The 12,965-nt window shown below is 39.2% G+C and overlaps 1 long non-coding RNA gene across 2 annotated transcripts; it reads left to right on the top strand.

Moving 5' to 3' along the window:
* Window positions 1-3,004: 3,004 nt before the first annotated feature.
* Window positions 3,005-10,618, top strand: LOC122988783. Of its 2 annotated transcripts, none has more exons than XR_006404883.1 (4): window positions 3,005-3,144; window positions 5,542-5,791; window positions 9,751-9,839; window positions 10,515-10,618. It is a non-coding gene; the product is annotated as an uncharacterized LOC122988783 (long non-coding RNA). The 2 variants fall into 2 exon arrangements; XR_006404882.1 differs by having other exon boundaries at window positions 3,009-3,144; window positions 5,694-5,791.
* Window positions 10,619-12,965: the final 2,347 nt, after the last annotated feature.

The following is a 12,965-nucleotide window of genomic DNA, read 5'->3' as shown; positions in this document are numbered from 1 at the left end:
TTTAACTCCCACATAAGACAAATTTCAAGGACTGCCTTTTTTCACTTATGTAATATTGCAAAAATCAGGCACATCTTGTCTCAAAAAGATGCAGAAAAACTAGTCCACACATTTGTTACTTCTAAAATGGATTATTGCAATTTCTTATTATCAGGCTCCCCTAACAAGTCTCTAAAGACTCTCCAGCTGGTCCAGAATGCAGCTGCAAGTGTACTAACAAAAACTAGAAAAAGAGATCATATTTCTCCCATTTTAGCTTTGCTGCATTGGCTTCCTGTAAAATCCAGAATACAATTTAAAATTCTTCTCCTCACCTTCAAAGCCTTTGATCGTCAGGCAACCTCATATCTTAAAAAGCTCATAGTACCCTATTACCCTACTAGAACACTGCACTCCTTGAATGCAGGCTTACTTGTGGTTCCTACAGTCTCCAAAAGCGCAATGGGAGGCAAAGCCTTCAGCTATCAGGCTTCGCTCCTGTGGAATCTTCATCCAGTTTGGGTCCAGGAGGCAGACACCTTCTCTAAGTTTAAGAGTAGGCTTAAAACTTTCCTTTTTGATAAAACTTATAGTTAGGGCCGGCCAGACTTACCTTGGATCAGCCCTTAGTTATGCTGCTATAGGCCTAGACTGCCAGGGAACTCTCCTTGATGCACTGAGCTCATCTATTCTCCTCCTCCTCTCCATCTGTATGCATTCATGTACCATTAATGCATGTTACTAACTTGGCGTCTTCCCCAGAGTTTTTGTGCTTTCTCGTCTCACAGGAAACTCCAGAATCCGAACTGTGGGCCATGGCCATGGAGATGGTGCAGGGATGATGGCGTGGTCCTGTGGGTGTCCTGCCTTGACAACTTCGCTGGCTATTATTGCTATTATTATTACTAGTCATATCTCTATTGTTATGATCATTGTTATTATTGTTGTTATTATGCTTCCCTGTGTCTTTCTTCCCCCTCTTTCCCTCCCTCATTCTTCCTCTGGTCAAGGCAGATGGCCACCCACCTAGAGCCCAGTTCTGCTTGAGGTTTCTTCCCATTAAATGTGAGTTTTTCCCTGCTGCTGTCACCAAGTGCTTGTTCATGGTGGAATTGTTGGGTTTCTGTAAATTAAAGTAGAGTACAGTCTTGACTTGCTCTTTATGAAAAGTGCCCTGGGATATCTTTTGTTATGATTTGGCGCTATATAAACAAAACTGAATTGCATTGAATCACCTTTTCAGCAAAGCAGATAATATGCTGCAGTTTGCAACTGTCCTGCAGTCAGCAGCAGTTGGTTCACCAGATGGTGATAGAAGAGGTGAAGATGGACTCAGTGATGGTGGTGTAGAAGTGCACCATCACAGACTTTGGCAGTTTGAATTTCTTCAGCTGCCAAAGGAAGTACATCCTATACTGAGCCTTCTTGGTGAGGCTGCTGATGTTCAGCTCCCACTTGAGGTCCTGGCTGATGATGGTTCCCAGGAAGCAAAAGGACTCCACAGTGTTGACTGTGTAGTCACACTGGGTGATGGGGATGGGTGGGCTGTGTTCCTTCTGAAATCCACAACCACCTCTGCTGTCTTTTGAACTTTGAGCTTCAAGTTCTTTTGTCCACACCAAGTCACCAGGTGGTCAGTTTCCCCCCTAGGCAGTCTCAATGTTCTCATCCCAGAGATCAGCCCAGTGAAGGTGGCGTCATGCGCAAACTTCAGGAGTTTGATGGACTAATGACTTGTGGTGGAGCTGTTGGTGTACAGGGAGAAGAGAAGTGGCAAAAGGATGCAGTCTTGAGGGGAAGTAGTGCTGATGGTCTGGGAGTCAGAGAGCATAGGTTCCTGCAGAGTCCAGGTGCTGGAGGATGAAGTGGAGAGCCATGTTTACTGCATTATCCACAGACCTGCTGGCTCTGTAGGTGAATTGCAGGAGTGGGTCTAAGAGTGGGTCCATGATGGTTTTGAGGTGGGACAGTATATATTTATATTTATTTATTTATTTACTATTTGCATTAATATAAAATAACTCTAAAATATGGATAATATTTTCAAAACATCAAAAGACCATAGTACATTTAAATTCTTGTGTGCACTTGAACAAATCACACCAACCTGCTGCTTCATGTCTGAACTCTTGCATGCTTCATCACACTGTTGTTCTAAAAGGTATGTGTCTGACCAAGTATGAAATTAGTTTCCATAGTGTTTTAATGGTGCTTATATACTTCTAATCCATTTTTTAAGTTAAAAATTAGACTTGAGGCATAAAAAGGTGAAAAAGGTCAAAGTGGTGGTGAATGTGTGACAGAGCTGGAAGCCTATACAGTGATGATGATTAACTGTTTTTAGACAGAAACAGCTGTAATATGTAATATGTAAGGTTTTGTACAGACATTTATGTTCCCCAGAGGGTGAAGCGTACTGACTTTGGTGATCCCCCTTTCCTCTAGCACCACCAACAGGCTGACGGTTTTGGTTTTCAGTGAAATATCTGGTCCGCTATTGGCTGGATTGCCATGAATTTATATTATTTTGACTTTTCATCTAGCGCCATAATCAGGGCCTGGTTTTCACTCATCCACCGAAATATCTGCTGGGTGGATTGGCACAAGTATTTGTACAGAAATTCATAGTTCCCAGATAATGTGTTCAAATGACTTAGTGATCCTCTGACTTTTCCTCTAGCATCCCAAGCAGGTCAACATTTTGTCCAACCAGATACCTGCGAAACTTATGGCATTCTCATCAGCAGCTGCCAAAACACTAAATTACAATGCTGATCATGGTAAACATTATACCTGCTAAATATCAGCATATTAACATTGTCATTGTGTGCAAGTACAGCCTAACAGAGCCTTTCCTCATGGCTTACAAACCTGCTAAGTTCAAAACAGGCACAACTTATGTAATATATTTACAGTTTAGACTTGAGGTGGTGGAACATGGTGTGGGCTCAGCTACAGGGGAGAGATAGGTGGGAGTGGCTCATGGGAGCAGTACCAGGGTTAGTCTGGCACAGTTGTTACCTGTTGGCTAATTATGCTCTCTCCTTTGTCATGCAGTAGTGTGCTGGAGCTGGGCGCACACACACACACACACACACACACACACACACACACACACTAGAGCGAGAGAGGGTTGGGTGCTGGACTGGACTCCAAGAGCACCAGGTAAGTGAACGAAGGAGTAAGACAGAGAAATGGATTTATGTTGTGTAAGCGTGTGTGTGGCCAATGAAAGAACAACTTAAAGAGTAAAGTACTGCTTGAGACTGTGTTTGTGCTGAGTTAAACCCAATTTCAAGACTTAAAGTAATTGTGACTATGTTAAAGTTAACAGTTTTGGGATGTCTTTTTATGGCTGTTCAAGAGGATTTTCATACTCCAAAAGATTTCGCAGTTACTTGTTGAAGTTGACTTTTAAGGATTAATTTTGATGGTTGTGAGGGTTATATGCATATAGCATTCCAAATTCCACAGGAATCCACTCTATAAAGTTAATGGCGGTTGGTTAAAATTGTAATTAGAATGTTGGACATGTGCAGTTCCATGTCTCCTGTTTTTGACACAGCATGAACACAAACTGAAACCATGACTAGACTTGCCAGTTGTGATGAATCACTCATGCAGGATTCATATTCTGTGGTAAAATGATGACAAATTAAATCCATATGCTCATTTTCCCTAGCAACACAGAAAACCACCATATGATGTGACTTTCTTTTACAGTTAGTGCTGAAGTTAGGTGTTTGAACTTGCTTGCTGAAAAACAGCCCGGCACAATGCCAGAGTGCAGCTTAACACAGTCTTGTCATCACAGTGAGGTTTGGTATCATCTGGCCTGCTCAGAGACCAAAACCTCTAGCTGTTTTCACCTGCTTTATGCTAAGCTAGGCTAACCATATCCTAACCATGTCTTTTATATGCACAATACACACAAATCAAGATAAGAGAAGGGGGGAGTTGGATGAGTATGACTAGACCAGATGGTATTTGTGTGTGTGTTAGGGGTTGTCCATATATTGGGACAGGAATGTAGGCCAGCAGAACTCTTTGAGCCAATTACAGGCAGAGGTGCTGCTAATTGCTGCTTTATAGGGGCTATGTGGGAGTGAGGTGATCTGATGGCTGGCAAAGAGAAAAGAAAGCGACTGTTAAAGTTGGTGGAAACAGATAGTTAGCAAAGTATGAATGAGAGCTGGCTGCAGATGAGTTTAGCTCTTTTTTTTCATCAAAGTTTTCCACTGCAGCAAACTTTTTAAGGACAGGAGATGGGATGAAGGAGACTGAGCCAGCTTGAGTCTTTAAAAATCATTAGCAGGCCAAGTGACTGTGAGAATTCCCTTTCTTAATTATCCTCTAAGACAGGCTTGTGTTTTTGGCCACTAATAAGATGCAAAGCCCTTGTGTTGGAAGTCACAGCTGAGCTGCTTTTACTGAGCTACATGCTACACTGTGGAAAAAGACAAAGTTGATTAGTTTTGCCCTCATTCAGACTCATCAAGTTTACTCAGGTGCATTGAATTGATATTAAGCTATATCAGGTTAGCAGGAGATGCTTTTGCTGGTTGACATATAATCTGTTCTTTTGACATTATGATGTCTTTGAGAACGCAAGAAAACTTTGTCACAAGTAGACTAAATAACAAAAGAAAAAGATATAAGACATAATTTCTACACTGTAAAAATTTACACTATCACAAGTATGTGAAGAATGTATAACTGCAATATGATTGCATTTACAGTTTTTAAACCAAAACAGGACCAGACAATATTCATTAGGAGATATTAACTGAAGATTTGATTGGCGATTCCTTGACTTGTATGTTTTATTAATTCCCCACATTATACTAAAAGATGAACAAGGTAAATAGCCCTATATTTATACCAAAAGTGAAGTCGGAGGGAGGAGGTCTGGGTGGACAGGTAAACGTTTTTAGACAACTGCCAAGCTCTATGGCACAGAGGAAGAAGATATATCAGGCTTTGATACACACATTATACTTGTTAGCAGAATACAATGATAAAAATGACAAAATAAGTGACTGATTTCAGTCTTTCCAGTGGGAATGTGTCACAGTGCATATATATATATATATATATATATATATATATATATATATATATATATATATATATATATATATATATATATATATATATATATATATATATGAGAAAACCCATTATATTTTACTGTCTTTATATTTTACATTAATTAGCAGGGCAATACATATTAGACAAAAAGCCATGGAGATTAAAGGTTGATGACTGTATCCATGTGAATAGAGAGATGCATTTTAATCTCACTTTCACTTATCTTGGTGAGTGGAGGAAGGTGGATATGCTTCAGCAGGTCACCAACATTACATGCTACCTCAGAAATGTGTTAAAATAGAAAAGGTCAGGTGGTGACCATCACATAGGAGTGAAGTTCGGGGAAAAGGAATGGAATGAGCTGGAGGGGATTTTTTTTTTCTTTTTAAAAAGGATTATTGAAGCATAGAGGCCATGGACAGACTTCCAGCTTAGCATGCTAATGAGTGTGTTTCTTAAACCTTCCTCTAGATAGTCGAGAGAAGAGAGAGTGGCCCAAATCCCAAACAGCAGCCCCAGCACGTCCCGTTATCAGCCTCCTCCGTCACAGGCAGCAGAGGAGTAGTGATGAGATGTAGCTTCTGTTTCATCTCTTGCTGAATGACTTTCTTCACTTTGCATAGAGAGCGAGGAGCTGCTGCCCCGCTGTGAGTGGAAGGTGAACCATGAGGTGCTATGGGTTAAACATTCATCTCCAGGACAGAATACTGGCCTCCAGCATGTATGTATACACACTGCCTTTCTCTCACTCACACTTTCACTCACTCTCTCTCTCACACACACACACACACACACAGGTTTACTGATATATGGGCCCAATATGGTTGTTCCATGAAAAATTTGATCTTGTCCAGTCAGTGTGACACTCCTCCAATATGATACACACGCATTGTAAAACTTAGTTTGACATTTTGGAAAAGGCGTTAACTTTTAGGGACAAATGAGAAGATTGACTGTCATTTCCATACAGCAAGTATTAAGCTAGAGCCATGAGATGATTAGCCTAGCTTAGCATTATGACTGGAAGAAGGGGGAAACAGCTACCCTGTCCAAAGTTCAAAAGTACACCTACCAAAACCTCTACCTGGAGGAGAGAAGTGACTATGACTCCGATTGCTATTACAATAACAAACATCTGATCACTAAGCTTAAATTGTGTTGCTAACAGTGAGCTGAAGCCAATTATAGGGCATTACATAGCCTTGGTTTCAAACCAGTTCACTGCATTCAGTCGCAATTTTGGATGAATTCAGAAATCAATTAAAAAATAAATCTTTTTTTTTTTTTTCCTGCTGGGTGCCTAAAACATACTGTATAAATAATGTATACAAATGTGACGTCATCACGTTAGGTCAACCAGTTCCAGTTTTCTGTCAAGACAACTGCCTCATCATCAAATAAGCAAACTGCATCCAACCCAGTTAAATAAGTACAAAAAAATGTACTGCAAAAGAAAAATGAGAACAGAGTTGGTTTCACCAAACACAAATACAGCTAGGCACATACAAACATACACAGGCCCACCACATACCTGCTTGGATTGGAACATTTAAAGCTATTTAAGCAAGCCACACTCTAATATAGCTACCATTGTAGAACAACTCAAAATAGGTGTGGACTGACATGTGTTGCTGCTGACAGGTCACTGAAGTCTCTACAGCCTCCACCTGTGTCGGTTTTATGTTTTATTAAATACATTTTCAACAAAATACAATTTCAATTGGTTTGGTTGTTAATGGACTTGACTTTGCAACAGGCAGCATGGCCTCGGTTTTAAAGTTATTGTGCACTTGTTTATCATGCATTACAGGTCTTATATCATAGTATGTTCCCCTTTCAAGTAGTGTTTCCCGTATCCTCTGTGGTTGTGGTTATGTCTTAGGTTAGGTTATGGTTGGCATTGCAGAGACGATTGGTTTGGGTTAGGGTGAGGTTAAACTGAAATTATGCTTCTCCGAAGATACAGAGAGTAAACATCTTTCTGATCCTATGCAGAGAAGGGTGTTATGGGTAGGTGACAGAACTTTGCAGAGGAGCCAATGTGCACACCTTCCAAATCTCAATAACCCATCATCTGGACCTTTGTGTCAGTCACGTTGATTGGCAGAGATGAAAAGAAGTACATACAAGTATAGAAGAAACATCTCTGAGCAACCCCCATGCACAATACCTACGTGCAACTCAGGGAAACATAATTCCAGCCTTACACTGTACTGTGTCTACACAGAAAGTGTTTCAGGCACGTTTTTCAGTCATCCATCGCACACTCGTCTGATGGAAAAGATATGCTAATATTTTAATTATTAAGTTGGAAGAGCAGCAGCTACTGCTCCATTTGTGGCACAGTGCTGAGTGTCGGTCACCCACAGAGCCCAACACACAATCACTGTTTTACATCACTGTATGAAACCACTGAATGGTCATAACATAGAGGACACTCTCAGACAACCCAATGAAAGTTAAATATAACAGAGTTATAACTTTCCTTTGATATCCTGTCCATTTCTCTTTATCGTCATTGGGCAACATTACTATTCCTCGGAAATAGTGGAAGCTGATAACCATAACACTTACATATGGTATTAATCAAATATCCAGGAGACTTCAGTATTTCTTTGTTGATGTACATTCAGCTATTGTTAAAAGTTTTAAAAATTTTGAAACTTGAGTTTACAGTGAAGAAAAAATCCTTCTAAAATCGGCAAGTCTTCTCACTTCGCAACTATATATACCTATACAGGCAATTAGGCATGCCAGCTAACAGCACACAACGCAACCTCACAATCAAAATACATGCATTAGAAACAAACAGGACAGCTGAAAAGCTGTAGGCCATAAAAAATGAAGGCCTACGGCATGGGTTAGACAGGTCTCTTAGGGAATAACTGATACACCTGGAGGTATGCCAAATTTTTTTCCCAGGATGGCAAAGTCATGACCTGCCCTACTCTGCTTCTGATTGGCTAGCACTCGTTGCATTCGTCGGTTGGGTTGGTTAGGTTTAGGCATGAGGAGTGAGATTAGTTAGGGTAAGAATATCAGTGTAAGCCAATCAGAGCCAGATAAGACTTCGCCATCCTGGGGAAAAAAAATATCATTGGAGGTATACAGCTAAACCATACCAACACAGTCATGGCAGCAGAAAGAACTCTGGTCAACTGAATATTCACAACACTTTTCAGATTTGCTGATCATAAAAAGATGGTAAGTCCCTCAGATGCACTCCAATAATCTTGGAAAAGATGTTAATTAAGTTCCTCCAGCTTTTTCTGAGCCATATAAGTTATGAAACCAGCAGACCAAGAAAAGTTCAAAGACCTTCAATAAAAGAATGATGGAAGAAACAAACATAAGTGCACTGAAGCATATTTAAGTTTTCAAATCAGAGAAACTCTCTGCCGGCCACACAGTAATCATGTCTGTTCTTATGTACCATCTTACGTCAACTAACAAGAATCAGTTGATTATTACACCACTATACCAAAGCAAGAGTACAGATATGGTGTTGTGGACTTTGAAGGAAAGACAACAGTACATTATCATCAGAAAACTTAAGAAGATAAATATATATATCAATTGCCATCTGATAAATATTTTGCTGCATCATTTTACTCCACAATCAATCAATCTGTGATCATTGCTGCGTGCAGCTTCAATTATTATAATAATTATGATTGTTGTTATTATTATTATTATTATTATTAGTAGTAGTAGTAGTAGTAGTAGTATGGCCAGAGCACAAAAGTGCAATGGCTCAACGGTCCCTAGCACTGAAAGTACGAGGAACCTATTGTTGAATATGAATTGAATATGAATATATTGTGTTAGACCTCTGTTTTGGTAGGGACATGCACAAGACGATTGTTGGTATGCATCGCCCCCCCCCCCCCCCCCCCCAGCACATTTTGATGCTTTGAAGGACATTGCAAAGCTCTGGTCACTGTATGCCTACTCTGAGTTAATAATAATAGGGGATCTTAACCTGGACTGGCTCTCTGACAACTCTAACAAATTAAAAGAACAGTGCCTTGAACTTAATCTTTTTCAGCTCATAGCCAAACCCACCCGACCAAATTTCAAAAATCCTCTTAACTCCACATTAATTGATATCATACTTACTAACAGACCACGCAAATACCCTGCCTCTGGAGTTTTTCTCTCAATGTTAGTGACCACTGTCCCGTTGCCTGTGTCAGAGACATCAAACTCCCTAAATTTCAATCTCAAATTATGACCACAAGAAATTACAAGCATTTCAATCTTCAGGATTTTTTTAAATTTTTTGTCTATCTCTGACATTGATAACACCTTCTCCATTACTGATCCTGCCATCGCACTGGAAAACTTCTCAATCTTTCAATGGTATTGACAGACACGCCCCTTATGAAAAACATAGAATTAAAAATAGATACAGTCCTTGGTTCTCCTTTGGTTAACCTTTATGCAACAAAGAATTATCTGCACCAGTATGATTAGGAGGGCTAAATCAAATTATCAGTCAGCTTTCTCTGCCTTTGATAATTCCTCTTAATTTTGGAACACTATAACATTCATCACATTCACATCTCCTACCACATATCAAACAAGTATATGGTCATATTTCCGATAGATCATCCATGGCTGAAGCTTTTAATCACCATTTCCTCTCCTCTGGTCTTTTATTTAATAATGTGTCTGCAGATTCAACTGTAGACAATTTCCACATCTGTCCAACAGAGGGAGTCCCCAAGGCCTCAGCTTCTTCTGCCTGCAAATTTTCTTTTAGATTGGTAAGCAGTGCAGATGTTCACAAAGCTCTGCTTAGGTTAAAAGCATGCAAAAACACTGGTGCAGATAATCTTGACCCATGTCTTCATCTGAGTGCCCCCTTAATCTGTCCACATTTAGCACAAATTTTTAACCAAGCCTATATAACAGGCATGATTCTAGCTTCACGGAAAAGCGCCTTAGTAGTTCCCTTACACAAATGTGGTGATGTCTCTGATCTCAACATCTACCATCCAATATCTAAACTTCCTTTCTTTGCAAAAATCCTAGAATCATCAGTCAATTTATAACTGCACGCCTTTATTGATTCACTAAACTTACTACAGCCTCAACAGTCTGGTTTTCACCTGGGACACAGCACAATAACAGCTGCAGTTTCAGTTACTGATAACACTGTCTCCTCCCTAGATTAAAAAAAAAACAAACTATTTTGTGCAGCTCTGTTCATTGGCCTTTCAAAAGCATTTGATACCGTTGATCATAAAATTCTACTTCATAAACTAAAGTTTATAGATTGAAATGAAGCCATGCTGTTGTTGCTGATAGTACTCAGTCAAGCCCTCTTGCCATCAGAAATGGGTTGCCACAGGGGTCAATCCTTTTTCCACTGCTGTTTACATTTTACATAAATAACATCATTCTACCCAATCAATACTTCAATGTCCATATTTTTGCAGATGATACAGTTTTATATACCCCAGGCTCCAGCCCAGCCCAGGCCCTGACTCGTCTTCAGTCTGCCTTTGATGCATTCCAATTATCACATTAAATGCTAAAAGACCAAGTACATGGTATTTTTTCTCACCTCCACCAGTGACTTTGACTATCCTGCCATTAAAAAGTTTAAATGGCACCTATATTACTCTTGCTGAGTCATATAAATACTTGGGAATTTGGCTGGAGAGCAGACTATCATTCAAGATTCATATTCAACATTTGATTCAGAAATTAAAAATGAAATTGGGCTTCTTGTATAGAATTAATGGTTTGTCTTCTTCCAACTGTAAGACAATTGTGCACTCAACCTTCATGTCTGTCCTTGACTATGGAGATATTGTTTATTGTCATGCTGCCACATCTACACTTCAGCAGTTAAACCCTGTGTATCATAGTGTATTACGTTTTATCACAAATGACAAATTTCGTACTCATCATTGCTCTCTGTATCACAAGGTTGGTTGGACTTCCTTACAGACAAGAAGAAATAACCATCTCATGTTATTCATCTATAAAGTTCTACTGTTGAATCTTCCAAACTTCCTCACATCTCTTCTTTCATTTAAATCTAGTAACTACAGTACATGATTCAGTAACTACTTAACATTAGATATCCTTCATGTTCGCACTAATGTTGGCAGGACTGTTTTCAGCTACTATACACCTTTTTAAGTGGAATGAACTGCAAACTGCACTCAAACTTAAGTCTTATATTCCTCCTTGGAGATTTTAAAGCTTGATTATCTGATGTTTTTTATGATTCTTGTAACTGTTTTTATTAATTTCTTGTTTATTGTGTAGTTGTGTTGTTTCTGTCTGCTGATTGTGTTCTTGTCTTATGAATGTGTTCTCAGGTCTCTCTTGGAAAAGAGCTCTTAATCTCAATGAGACTGCCTGACTAAATAAAGATTAAATTAAATACCTTAAACCCAACAGAAAGTCAGCCATTTTTAATTTACTCTGCAATTTTTTCAAAGTGAAGCCATTGGCAGGCAATGCACTTTAACAAACTCCACCAACAGAATGAACCTGAGTGACTTCAAATTTGGTAGGTGACATCTAAAAACCTTTGACCTTTGATAAGAATCCAGACCTGAACACATCAACATGTCAATATTGAGTCATAGTCATGACAACAGGAAGTCAGCCTTATGTGACAAACATCATCCAATTTACATGACATTTACATGGTATGGTCTACACATGATATGCAGTAACATCAGTATAATTAGTAGGTGTTCTCTAGCACCACATAGTGGGCACAAATAGCGATAGTTATCTCCTACATGCAATGTCAAATATTTATGAAAATGTATATCCATGTCAGTTGCCCTCTGGAAATGTATTGCTGTATTAATATTTAACTTATGTAGTATTGCCTATGGGCAACAGGGAGTGAAGCCTAAATGACACTTAGTTCATCAAATATATACACAAATGTCATCTCCAGCGCCATATACCGCATACAGGAAATAATATTTTACCCATTCACACCGTGTCCAATAATCCTGACAGTTCAGAGCATATCAATCGACTTCCTGTGGTGATACCATGGCTGTTGCTCCCATGCAATTGCGAGGGCCTGTTCATCATTGCTTGCAGCTTCAATTTGGATTTGTGCTTGTGTTCATTTGATGTATGTATGTCCAATATTCACTCTCTTTTAGCTCTATGTGGTCTCCACCAACTCCTGAGAAGAATATCTGTCTCTTTAGTTTCAAAATTGAAAAATGTACAGTGGGTTTATCCGACAAGTTCTCCAAACTAAATGACGAAATGTGTCAATTGTCATTGTACATCACCTGTCAGCAGCTTTCAAAATGGTTACAAATCACAGATACATAATTCATAATTCACACAGCCACTGGTGGTCTTTACTAGTTACACATCAACATACAGTGTGCAGCACCAACCACTGATGCTGTTTTCACTGAAAACAGCTGCCTGCTGTGGTTGGAAACGAGGGTAATGAGAGCTGAGTTTTTGGGATGTAAAACCAAAACACTGAACTAAAAGAAGCTAAAACAGCTTGGGAGAACTGCAGAGGTGATGATAAATCTCTTTGAGATCATTGCTGTGAGAAACAACTTTCACAGTATACACATATTTGACCCCTTAAATAAAAGGTTAGTTGACTAGCTTTGTTATACATGAACATTTTTTTAACAGCAGAAGGAACATTTACAAAACCCATATCAATAGTTGGATGAACACTCTAAAACCAGGCTATGTGACTTTTGAAAGGCATAACACAGTCTCCCTCTTACAAATGAAAAGTTTAATTCATAAGAAATTCAACACACATTTGCTGAGTTCAGTACAGTCAGGGCCTTTATTACATCACTGAGTCAGTCTACTGATTGTATGCTACTTTTTAGTATTTAGCATTATCCTGTAATTGTCATGTGTGA

The sequence above is a fragment of the Thunnus albacares genome, chromosome 9 (assembly GCF_914725855.1).
Source record: "Thunnus albacares chromosome 9, fThuAlb1.1, whole genome shotgun sequence".
In the NCBI taxonomy this organism is placed as follows: Eukaryota; Metazoa; Chordata; class Actinopteri; order Scombriformes; family Scombridae; genus Thunnus; species Thunnus albacares.
The sequence above is the reverse complement of the archived record's forward strand: the minus strand, read 5'-3'. Positions and strand labels throughout refer to the sequence as shown.